This window comes from Myxocyprinus asiaticus, chromosome 34 (assembly GCF_019703515.2).
Source record: "Myxocyprinus asiaticus isolate MX2 ecotype Aquarium Trade chromosome 34, UBuf_Myxa_2, whole genome shotgun sequence".
NCBI classification, from domain to species: Eukaryota; Metazoa; Chordata; class Actinopteri; order Cypriniformes; family Catostomidae; genus Myxocyprinus; species Myxocyprinus asiaticus.
The window spans coordinates 34,102,188-34,115,556 of NC_059377.1; the positions used below are offsets into that span (position 1 = coordinate 34,102,188).

A 13,369-nucleotide genomic window follows, 5' to 3' on the forward strand; every position below is an offset into this window, starting at 1 on the left:
AGTAATATGTTGTTAATATAGTTACCATGTTTAATTTTGTGGTTACTATAATTTTACTACAAAATACTATGGTGATATTATAGTTACTTTAGTAAAACTAATGGTTAATTTTCGGAAGGTATGATGCGGTTTAGGGGTAGGGTTTGATGTAGGATGTCTGAGGGACTCTAAATAAACACACACACACATACACACACACGAGAGAGAGAGAGAGAGAGAGAGAGAGAGAGAGAGACAGTGATACCATTGCCACCATACTGTATGTTAGTATTTAAACAGGGGGGTAATAGTATCTGCCACTATTTACACTAGAGTGCAAAGAGTATCTAACGTTATTTGCAATTAGTGCAAAGAAAATGCTTTTTGTTGGTTTTTACATTAGTGCAAATAGCCTCTGCCTATAATTTTACTATCGGTAGTGTCACAGCGCTGAGACAATAGTCATATAGACGCAAACTGTCATGGTCAGATGATGAAACTGTCGTCACTGAGTGAGTAATTATTGAGCGTTGCTATGGTAAATTATTGAATGAGCTCTTCCCGTTACAGGAGACTCGCTTACTGTCTACTGCTGAGTTTCAAACAGCAAGCCGAAAAATACACATCTAAAAGTCTCACAATTTTCTGTTAAGTCAGTAAAATGTTTAGGGTAATTGGCAAAGAACAGGAAGGAACATTATCTTTTTACTTTGAAATGCATATGAGTGTACACTCTAAAAATTCTGGGTTAAAAATGACCATTGCTGGGTTATTTGGGAAGCAAGTGCTGGGTAACTTGGACAGAACACATGCTGGGTTATATGGGAAAGAGTATATATGCTGTGACTGATGACAATTTCTGAAGTTTTTCACTTTTTAGCTTTTGCAGTTTACTAGCGGTGTGACAAGTGAGTTTTTAAAAGTACAAACAGGCCTGTTCAATAGTTGTCCAATTAATATAGCCTATAAAACAGCATAATAATTATAAAAAAATTAAAAATATATATTGTTTGAAATCTATTTAGATCAAGTATGTCACAACATTCTGTCCTTTCTCTTACACAATGTAAAGAATTGAGCTGTGACAGATGTCAGTTGTATTTATAGAGTGATCATTTAAAATAATACTCTACACATTAGCCAAATAACTAATTCAAAATAGCTTAAAACTTAAAAGAGATCCTGAAAGAAAATATATAGTCCTTTTTGGAATATTGTACGTTATGAATGACAGCTTCATTACGACCACTAGTACAAGGCTGTCAAGAAGATACAAGTTTGAAGCTTCTGCTTAGATATAACCACCTTGATGAAAAATGTACCAACAAATTTGTTCCAAATTTCCCAAATTGCTCCATTACCATGCTCTGGCATAACATGCGGATGGATGTTGTGAAACATGTCTTGTAGAAAGCTCATCTGCTTTCCACTTTAAGAATCCAATGGATTGCAATTTGTCTGTTTACCAAAACTTCTTTTGTCTTGTCACATTTATCCTGTTGTTTCAATGGCACCAGATATCAGCAAAAATGGCCACCCTGAGCATGAAACCAGGCTTGCGTTACAGCGTGTCTGACTGGATGACCAACAATAAACAGATCTCAGACACTGCTGAGCATAGGCAAAAGATTGCACATGAGATACGCCAGGAAGGAAGAGCTCTGCGTTACGAGGTGGCTAATAAGGTAAATAGGTTTAGGATCAGGGTGGGAACAGGGGAAGTGCCAGTGTAGAGAGATAGTACCTTTAATTAACAAATAAACTCAAATGACTAGGTCATAAACATGGATTATTATACCTGTATCTACTATACTGTAATTTTCTGTTCTCTGATTCCATCAGACCAGTTGGGATGAGTATGAAAGCAGCCGGCGACTGAGTGACAGAATCAATGACATCACACGCTGGAAGGAGAATCTTAAAGCCTGTGCACAGGAAGTGGATGCAGAAATGGATGCTCTCACTCTGGTGAATAATATGTCCCTCTAAGCCAACATAATAATAATTTTCTAGGCCAGTGGTTCTCAAATGGTGGGACGTGAGTCGTGCCCCTAGAGTGGGTTGTAGGTCTGTTCTGATAGGGTTGTGGACAAAATAAACGCTGAAAAATCTATGCTAAATGCAAATAATAAAATGCAACTAACCATATAATTGTGTATAGTTATGATAGCAATATAGTTTATTAACATTTAAAAGGAATTTTTCCATATCTTGTGTTGTTGACATCAAAGGCATCCACACTTCATCAAACTCTACGGTATTTTGGCACAAATGTATCTGTAATTTGGTAGAACCTAGCCAAATTAAGCAGATGCCAACAGGTTGCTTGACATACCTTTATCCTCAAAAACCATGAACAAAACTTTGCAAGGTAAAATAAAATGTATCTCTAACTTAAATTCAGGCTACCTTTTTTCCATGCTCTTGTAGTTAACTTGAGTATTTGACTTACCAGAGTGTACCACAACAGAAGACAATCCAATCGACACTAATGTAAAAGAAACCCAGTCTTAAAGGAATATTCCGGGTTCAATACAAGTTACGCTCAATTGACAGCGTTTATGGCATAATGTTGATTATCACAAAAATTTATTTAGACTTGTCTCTTCTATTGTTTAAAAAAAGCAAAAATTTGGGTTACAGTGAGGCACTAACAATGGAAGTGAATGGGGCCAATCTGTAAACATTAAAATACTCACTGTTTAAAAAGTTGTGACGAGGAGGAGGGCGGGGCCAGGCCGTGACTACGCATGCCCGGCCCCCAATCGGGCTAATCAGCCAAGGAGAGGGATAAATCCAGCCAGATGCGGCGGTTCGGGAAAGAGAGAGCCCCACGCAGCTGCCGTGTGTATTTGTCCCTCTCCTGCGTAGTCACGGCCCGGCCCAGCCCCGCCCTCCTCCTCATCACAAACGTATTGCCACAAGACGTAAACAATATGCGTGTTAACATAATTTTATTGTAATAAAATCACTTACCAACCTTTTCTGAGTAAAGTTGTATCCATTTCCACTTGTGTAGAACTTGTGCAATCCCCCAAAACGATGATTTAAATTTTTTTATAGCTCAAATAACACGAGTTTTAACAGAAGAATAAATGTAAGTGCTTTTATAAAATTATAAGCTTCACATTTCTGCTTTTAAACCCTGCAAAAATTGGCCCCATTCACTTCAACTGTAAGTGCCTCACTGTACCCTCGATTTTTTGCTTTTTTTTTTTTTAAAGAAATGCTGTTGATTAACCTTTACTTTTACTGAACCTGGAATATTCCTTTGGGTGGGGGTGGGTCACTTCAGATGACCCCAAACAGCTCAAGTATATTTTTGAGCCATTAACACATTACTATGTTAAGGTCCAAGGAGAAGACAGAATGTGCCCTTGCAGCCACTGTTCTGCCACTGGAAGTCACTGTGGAGTGCTTGTCTCTGAGGGAAGGGCGTCGTGGCATGGAGCTGGTCAGTGACCCTGTGGAAGCTGAGCTTAAGAAAGAAGTAGAGGTGATTGATGGAGCACAGTGGGTCCTTCAGCAGTGCATTGATCAGGCCTTTGAACAGCTGTGGTAAAAGAATAAATTTGAATGTGCCATTAATTGGTTTGAGGCATTCAATAGTATTCCATTTTGTGTTGAATGACAATGAAGGTAAGAGTTATTGTATCTCACATGACTATTGCCTGTTAAAATCATAGATCTCCTCTGTAATACCTAATGTTTGAAAATCTTCTCAGTCGCCTACAGGAAGTATGCCAACAGCTAACCATTGACCTTCAGGATAAAATAGAGGCTCTTGATGTGGACATGTCCTGCTTGTCTCTCACTATACAGTCACCTGAGATCTCCCTGAAGCCCAGCCCCACTAGGGTGCCCCCGGGGTGAGTTTATGAGCTGTTATACAACACATATTTTTTTATCCTGGTCTGCTTAAAACTGTCATAGTCTCTTTTAAAGTCCAGAGACCATATATTATAGATTCAATCTAAGAAGGGACCAGACATAAGCATTTTGACAATTGAAAGACTGGGATATTTTTGTTCAGAAATGAATTGTATTAAGCCAATATCTTAGATTACAAGGTTAATCCAGCAAGACATTAAGAACTGGACTGTGTTTTCTTTGGTTGCAGTTCCACAACTCCCCAGCAATGGGAGCAGTTCAGCCGTTACAATTTTATCTGAGCCAAGGAAGAGATACAGGCCTCTATGCAGCTAATAGAGAATAGCAGCATCACAAGAGCACAGGTGCAAAACTTGGTCTATATGATGATTGACTTAAATTGAATAGATCAACAGTCTTTTTAAAAGCTTAAAATGAAGTAATCCTAGTACTTTTAAGATGCTGAATATCTTAGTGTTGAATATTCATATACCTCTTCACTCTTAGGTGCAGAATGAGTTGGAGGCCCAAAGAATGGCCATGGAGTTTGCTCTCTGTAAACGAACTCATCATCTGGAACAGGCCCATCAGGAACGGCAATGGCAGCTGAAAACTGTGAGGTTTCTTCTTAATCCCCTACCTCTGTCTTCTTATTTTTCATCTGTCTGGTGTTTCTGAATATGCACTGAAACATAGGGCATCTTGCCATAGAATACTTACTGACTTAAGCTGTTGCACAGAGTAATAAGAATGAGCTAGAGTTTAAGGTACTTTACATGGTGCTTTACACAAAATTGAAATTTGAATGTGGAGTTGCAGCAATAAGATATGAATACATTTATGGATAGATACTTGTGGACCCAACTGAACCAATATTTGGGATACTCGGGATGAGATTGCTGAGCTGGAGAATGACATTGGTGGCCTAGAGGTGGACTTGCAGGCCAAGATGGCTCCTCTAAAGTTGGTCCACATCCGTCTGGAGAACAGGATCAAGAGGCCTGGTATGGACCTGTGCCGAGATGAGGTAAACTCTGTATCTTGTTTGTAGAGCTTTGAGAAATGAGGAAATGGCAAATATGCATTGATATGGATGAACAAATCTTTCAAGTCTGTCAAGTTAATTCATATCACCTGGTGAAAAGGAACCATAAAGTAGTAATCAGACTAGAATTTAAGTATGCACCCCTGCAAGGAATATGGGATATATATGTGGGTCATTGACAAATAAGGTTTTCAGAGGTGATAAAAAATGAGTAATCTTATAAAAACCTAATATAAAATACATGTTGGTAGAAATGTTAACTTTGTGTCCAATTTGGTTTCATAGATTTTTGAAAATCATTTATAGTTTATAAAAAAAAATAAAAAAATGAATGACTTTGAAAATGTCATGTGGTGGATAACCAAATATATTGATTATATGAGAGTGTGCTTAACTTGTCCATTAATATCAAAACAGTTTTCAAACACATTTTTCAAGGTATTTACATATATATATATATATATATATATATATATATATATATATATATATATATATACACACACACACACACACACACACACACACACACACACACACACACTGGAAGCCAAAAGTTTGGAATAATGTACAGATTTAGCTGTTTCTGAAGGAAATTGGTACTTTAATTTACCAAAGTGGCATTCAGCTGATCACAAAGTATAGTCAGGACATTACTGATGTAAAAAACAGCACCATCACTATTTGAAAAATGTCAATTTTGATAAAATCTAGACAGGCCCCATTTCCAGCTGCCATCACTCCAACACCTTATCCTTGAGTAATCATGCTAAATTGCTAATTTGGTACTAGAAAATCAGTTGCCATTATATGAAACACAGTTGAAAGCTATTTGGTTTGTTAAATGAAGCTTAACATTGTCTTTGTGTTTGTTTTTTGCCACAGTATGCAATAGACTGGCATGTCTTAAGGACAATATTTGGTCAAAAATAGCAAAAAAGAAACAGATTTTTCTAGAAACTCATCAGTCAATCATTGTTTTGAGGAATGAGGGCTATACATTGCTTGAAATTTCCCAAAAACTGAAGATTTCATACAAAGGTGTACACTACAGTCTTCAAAGACAAAGGACAACTGGCTCTAACAAGGACGGAAAGAGATGTTGAAGGCCAGATGTACAACTAAACAAGAGGATAAGTACATCAAAGCCTCTAGTTTGAGAAATAGATGCCTCACATGTCCTCATCTGACAGCTTCATTGAATTCTACCCGTTCAACACCAGTTTCATGTACAACAGTAAAGAGAAGACTCAGGGGTGCAGGCTTTATGGGAAGAATTGCAAAGAAAAAGACACTTTTGAAACAGAAAAACAAAAAGAAAAGGTTAGAGTGGGCAAAGAAACACAGACATTGGACAACAGATAATTGGAAAAGAGTGTTATGGATCTTAACCCCATTGAGCTTTTGTGGGATCTATAGACTGTAAGGTGCGTGAGAAGTGCCCGACAAGACAGCCACATCTATGGCAAGTGCTTCAGGAAGCGTGGGGTGAAATGTCACCTGAGTATCTGGACAAACTGACAGATAGAATGCCAAGGATCTGCATAGTTGTCATTGCTGCACGTGGAGGATTTTTTTGATGATAACTCTTTGAAGTAGTTTAAGAAGTTCTGAACATTTTTTTCAAATTGTAATAGTAATTTTTTTACGCTATTATTGTCCTGATTATACATTGTGATCAAATTAATGCCACTTTGGTGAATAAAAGTACCAATTTCTTTCCATAAGAGCAAAATCTGTACATTATTGCAAACTTTTGGCCGTCAGTGTGTATATATATATATATATATCATTAAATGTTGAGTCAAGAATATCAAGAAGCTTTTTAAGGTTACACCATATGACATGAACAAAATGTGCCTTTTCATAAAAATTTATAAATATCAGATTTTTTTTTTTTTTTAAACTTCACACTTAGTCTTGAGGGCCTAAAGGGGTCCTCTCTGATTTATAGTCTTTGTCAACATAAACAACAAAATGGCTACCTGCATGTTGGTTACATACTTTGATTTGGTGGACAAATTATTTTCAAATATTAATTATTTTTTAAAACAATTGTTTCACTGTTTATTTTTTTATTATTTTGAGAAATATTAATAAAAGATTATTCTGCACTAATCATGCCAACATTTTTTTTTTTTTTAAAGAATTTCAGGTAACACTTTATAATGAGGTTCCATTCGTTAGCATTAGTTAATGCATTATGTATCATGTACACACAATTAACAATATATATTTTTTCAGCATTTATTAATCTTTGTCAATGTTAGTTATTAAAAATACAATTGTTCATTGTTAGTTCATGTTAGTTTATAGTGTGTTAACTAATGTTAACTATACAATGCTTGATTTTAAAAATGTATTTGTTGAAATTGACTAAGATGAATATATGCAGTAGAAGTATTGTGCATTATTTCATGTAAACTAATGTTATTAACTAATGTTAACAAATGGAACTTTTGCTTTTACTTTAAGCCCCAGAAAAAAATATCAAAATGACTTTTAACTCAGAAATAGAAAGCATGTTCATGTGTATTCAAGTAATTGTTTTGTATATTTTATGTATTTTTGAATAATTTAATAGATCTCATGTCATTGTTCCATATATATATATATATATATATATATACTGTATGTATATACAATATATAAATATCTGTTTATAACATGTTGTAACATCTGTTATCTGTTATATATACACTCACTAAGCACTTTATTAGGAACACCTGTACACCTACTTTATTCATACAATTATCTAATCAGACAATTGTGTGGCAGCAATGCAGTGCATAAAGTCATGCAGATACAGGTAAGGAGCTTCAGTTAATGTTCACATCAACCATCATAATGGGGGAAAAATGTGATCTCTGTGATTTTGACCGTGGCATGATTGTTGGTGTCAGACGGGCTGGTTTGAATATTTTTGTAACTGCTGATCTCCTGGGATTTTCACGCACAACAGTCTTTAGAGTTTACTCAAAATGGTGCCAAAAACAAAAAACATCCAGTAAGCGGCAGTTGATGAGAGAGGTCAACGGAGAATGACCAGACTGGTTTGAGCTGACAGAAAGGCTACGGTAACTCAGATAACCACTCTGTACAATTGTAGTGAGCAGAATAGCATCTCAGAATGCACAACATGTTGAACCTTGTGGTGGATGGGCTACAACAGCAGAAGACCACGTTGGGTTCCACTTCTGTCAGCCAGGAACAAAAAACTGAGGCTGCAGTGGGCACAGGCTCACCAAAACTGGACAGTTGAAGACTGGAAAAATGTAACCTGGTCTGATGAATCTCGATTTTTGCAGAGGCACACAGATGGTAGTGTCAGAATTTGGTGCCAACAGCATGAATCCATGGACCCAACCTGCCTTGTGTCAACAGTCTAGGCTGGTGGTTGTGGTGTAATGGTGTGGGGAATGTTTTCTTGGCACACTTTGGGCCCGTTACTACCAATGCAATTGAATGCAACAGCCTATTTGAGTACTGTTGCTGACCATATACATCCCTTCATGGCCACAATTTACCTATCTTCTAATGGCTACTTCCAGCATGATTATGCACCATGTCACCAAGCAAAAGTCGTCTCAAACTGGTTTCATGAAACTGACAATGAGTTCACTGTTCTTCAGTGGCCTTCCCAGTCACCAGATCTGAATCCAGTAGAACACCTTTGGGATGTGGTAGAAGGGAGATTCGCAGCATGAATGTGCAGCTGACAGATCTGAAGAAATTGCGTGATGCAATCATGTCATCAAGGAACAGAATCTCAAAGGAATGTTTCCAAAATCTTGTGGAATCCATGGCACGAAAAATGTACTTTGAAAGTAAAGGGAGCACCTACCAAGTATTAGTATAGTGTTCCTAATAAAGTGCTTAGTGAGTGTGTGTGTATCTATCTATCTATCTATCTATATATATATATATATATATATATATATATATATATATATATATATATATATATATATACTGTAGATAGATAGATAGATATACAGACAGACAGATAGATAGATAGATAGACAGATAGATAAGCAGAAGCCCTAAAGCGTTAAACATTATAATCTACTGTCTGTGCCATTGTTCTGATTGATGGTCTCGTAACCCATTACACCCAGGTGCAGTTTGGGTTGGTGGAAGAGGCCAAGCAGTTGGACTCCACAATTTTAACATTGAAACAGAAGCTAGCACAGGCCCTGTGCATCTGCTGTTTTACCTCAATCCCTCATTCGTCTCTTGCTGTCCCTCCATTATACAGTTGGTTGTAGCCTGTTGAGCTAGAGCTATACAATGCAAACACATCACCTTGCCTATGCTGTCACTGGGCAGGCACTCTCTGCAGTCTCTGAAGCAGCATGAAGCTCAAATGATGGAGGATCTGTCTCGCAAGCAGGATGCCCTGTCGCTGGAACAGCACAGCAGCCAGACTCGCCAGCGCCTCACTCTGGTTGCCACCACTGAGAACCTGCCTTCAGCTGTGGTGCCCCTCACCAACTCCATTGGCAGACACAAGCTGAATCTGGCTTGAATTATCTCCCAGATTCTTACCTTCTTTGACTTGGTGTAGTTCAGTGGTTCCCAACTGGTGGGTCTGATGTGTTAAGGCAAATAATAAAATGCAATTATCATGATTAGCTTGATAAGATAGCATTCAGTAGATAGGCTTATCAACAATAATCAATATCTTTTGTTGTTAACAGCAAAGGCCAATGAAACTCTACAGTACTTTGGCCCAAATTCATCTGTCACTTGGTAGAGCTAGCCAAATTATGCAGAAGCCTAAATGGACAGGTTGGATAGCATGCCCTCATACTTGGAAACCACAAACAAATCTACAGTATGCAAAGTGAAATAAAATATGGCTTAAACTACATAAAATACAGGCCAAGATAATGAAACCACTGAAATTCAGTAATAATTAGTAAAATAATTTTGCTACTGTGTTGTAAAACCTGTTGAGAACCATTGGTCTAGTCTAAACAGATTATTAAAAATTGCATTTCTAAATAAACTTTATTCTAAGTTTACTTTCGGTAAATTATAAAAAGAATTGCATTTCCTTGACAGTAATATTTCCATTTCAAGTTTCATGTCTTACCAGCTCCCAAGATGGACAAAAGCAGATAAATATTGTTAAATATTTGTTGAAGCTTTTGGAGCTTGCTCTGTAATTCCATTTCAAACATTCCTTCAATTATATGAGGCAGAAATAAAAACATCATCACAGGTTTTAATTGTTGGATAATGATTTTATTTCCACATGCTATTATCAAATTGCATGTGGATCATCTGTTTTATATTGTTAAATTGCCTTTTAGTTTTCACAGTCATTTCCAAGAAGGTTGTTAGTCCATCTGTCAACATATTGTATTTTATATGATGCACAGTAGGCTTATGTGATATGAAAAGGTGTATTTGGGCTGGACTTTGTCTTTTATTGGGGAAAGAGATAAAAGAATGGTAAACACACACACACTCATGTTGGTGCAGCTATCACTATGAGGACTCTCCATAGACATAATGATTTTTATACTGTACGAACTATAGATTATATCCCTTAACCCTAACCCTACCCCTAAACCTAACCCTCACAAAAAACTTTCTGCATTTGTACATTTTCAGAAAAACATAGTTTAGTATGTTTTTTAAACGATTTGAATTATGAGGACACTAGAAATGTCCTCATAAACCACATTAATAGCATAATACCCTTGTAATTACCAGTTTGTAACCTAAAAAAAAAGTCCTCGTAAACCACACACACACACACACACACACACACACACACACACACACACACACACACACACACACACACTGAACATACCATTTACAAAAATAATATTAAAACTCACATAAAGATTTATGCAAACCCAGTGCCATGACACGAAAGCATACACAAATACAGACCGATTGGTGAGTGTTTATGAATTATGCTGGAGTTAACAGCTACACTTCAGGCCTTAATGTCTCAAATGGGACTGTTTGCAACTAAGGGCAAATATTTTACACACAGACCCAGTTGGTATTGGATAACTTTTTTTTTTTTTTTGCTTCAGTAAATAACATTATAGTTTAAAAACTGTCAGATTGCCTTTGTTTATGTTAGATTTTGTTTGAATTTTTGAAACAATTTAGTACGAGATATACACAAAAACAGAAGAAATCAGGATGGGGGCATATACTTTTTCACATATATATATATACACTGGTGGCCAAAAGGTTGGAATAATGTACAGATTTTGCTCTTATGGAAAGAAATTGGTACTTTTATTCACCAAAGTGGCATTCAACTGATCACAATGTATAGTCAGTACATTAATAATGTGAAAAATTACTATTACAGTTTTACATTTTACATTTTTACCTAATATTGACCTTAAGACATGCCAGTCTATTGCATATTGTGGCAACTCAAAAACAAACACAAAGACAGTATTAAGCTTCATTTAACGAACCAAATAGCTTTCAGCAGTGTATGATATAATGGCAAGTGATTTTCTAGTACCAAATTTGCAATTTAGCATGATTACTCAAGGATAAAGTGTTGGAGTGATGGCTGCTGGAAATGGGTCCTGTCTAGATTTGATCAAAAATAACTTTTTCAAATAGTGATGGTGCTGTTTTTTACATCAGTAATGTCCTGACTATACTTTGTGATCAGCTGAATGTGCACTTTGGTGAATTAAAGCACCAATTTTTCCGAAACAGCAAAATCAGTACATTATGCCAAACTTTTGTCCGCCAGTTGAACAATACAAATATCATCAGTGGCACCAAGGTCAGCCTAAAATTTAGACATGTGAATAAAGATTTTTGTCACAGACTTTTTTTTATTTTTATTTTTTTACATGCAATAATAATTCAATTTAATTATCAAAGGTAAAAATCTGTTTTTGGAATTTCAAAGGATCCATTCAAAATCCTCCTGGCTCAAAAATATAAGCGGGCAGTTTAAATGGGCATGGCGCCTTCGGAAATGACTGTATTTCCATTTTTGATGGCACAAATATAATAAATTGTCCTTAATGTAATAAAATTTGGTCCTAAATGTAATAAAGGCTCTAAATGACCTTTATTAAAAATTATAATTGTATAAATTTATAAATAATTTATATTATAATTATTAATAATGTCCCTCTATTGCATATAGGACCAAAAGTTATTTCATTCAGGGTGTTTACTACATTTAGAACCAAAAGTTATTACATTTAGAATCAGTTATTACATGCATGCTCTCTACACCACTATTCTTAAAGCGATAGTTCACCCAAAAATGAAAATTCTCACCCAAAAATGAAAATGGTTGTCAACAATAACTCTAGGCACAATCATGATTTCAAGTTCAATTACACTTCCTAGTGCTTGACGCATGCGCAGAGCTCTAGATGGCACTGTAGGAAGTGTAATTGAGCTTGAAATCAAGACTGCCAAGGAGACTGTTGTCAAGAATTACAGTGAAAATGGAGTTATATTTTGGTCTGGTCTCACCCAAAACTGATTAGATCGATTCAGAAGACATTGATTAAACCACTGGACTCATATGGATTACTTTTATGCTGACTTTATCTCCTTTTTGGAGCTTTTAATCCCTGATCACCATTGTATTGTATTGACCTACAGAGCTGAGATATACTTCTAAACATCTTTGTTTGTGTTCAGCAGAGGAAAGAAAGTCATACACATCTTAGATGGTATGAGGGTGAGTAAACAATGAGAGAATTTACATTTTTTGGTGAAATATCCCTTTAAATATCTATTAAAGTAAATTTAATGTGTATTCAGTGTAGTCTAAAATGGTCTAAGATTTTAATTTATGCATTTCCAATAACGTTTGTTTTATGAATGTAAAATGAATGTAAAAGAGTTTTTTATTGGCAACAAAAAAGAAACTAATGATCTGTATAGTTTTATTTAATTTAGCGTCACCAAAAGGAATTGCAAAAATAAACCTTGTTTTCCGACAGCTTTCCCCAAATACACTAAATAGATAGTCCCGCCCCAAACTCATGCCATTGATTGAGTCAATGATGCTGTCTGGCTCAAACAAACAAAGCAAAGTTTTGATAGCACTTCAGAGCCTTCAGTGTTTACAATTGATGAAACCAGCCTACAAATGGTTTACTTATTACTGTCTCTGCATACTACACTGGGATATGAGAAAGTATTTTGACATGCAAAAAATTATATCAGCTTTAATATTTAGATACAGTGCCCCCTAATGTAAACATTACATTTGCTATAAGTTTTTCTAATGAAGACATTAGATAAAGATTCCTGATATCACAACCAGTATGTTGATTAGGCTTAATAAATTGATCAGAAGGCTTTCTGCACACATCTATAAAAACGTCAAGTTAATTCCTTGTTTGCGATACCCACCATTACCCCACCACATCATTCCTAAATGTCATCCCCCTCCTTTAAGGCATTAAGTGTCCGACTAAATTTACAGCTTAAATGGTCTGCCCCTCC

The 13,369-nt window shown here is 36.0% G+C and overlaps 1 pseudogene; it reads left to right on the forward strand.

Annotated features, from left to right (window-relative positions):
• The first annotated feature begins 1,508 nt into the window (after positions 1–1,508).
• LOC127425570 (tektin-2-like) lies at positions 1,509–9,470 on the forward strand (annotated as a pseudogene).
• Positions 9,471–13,369: the final 3,899 nt, after the last annotated feature.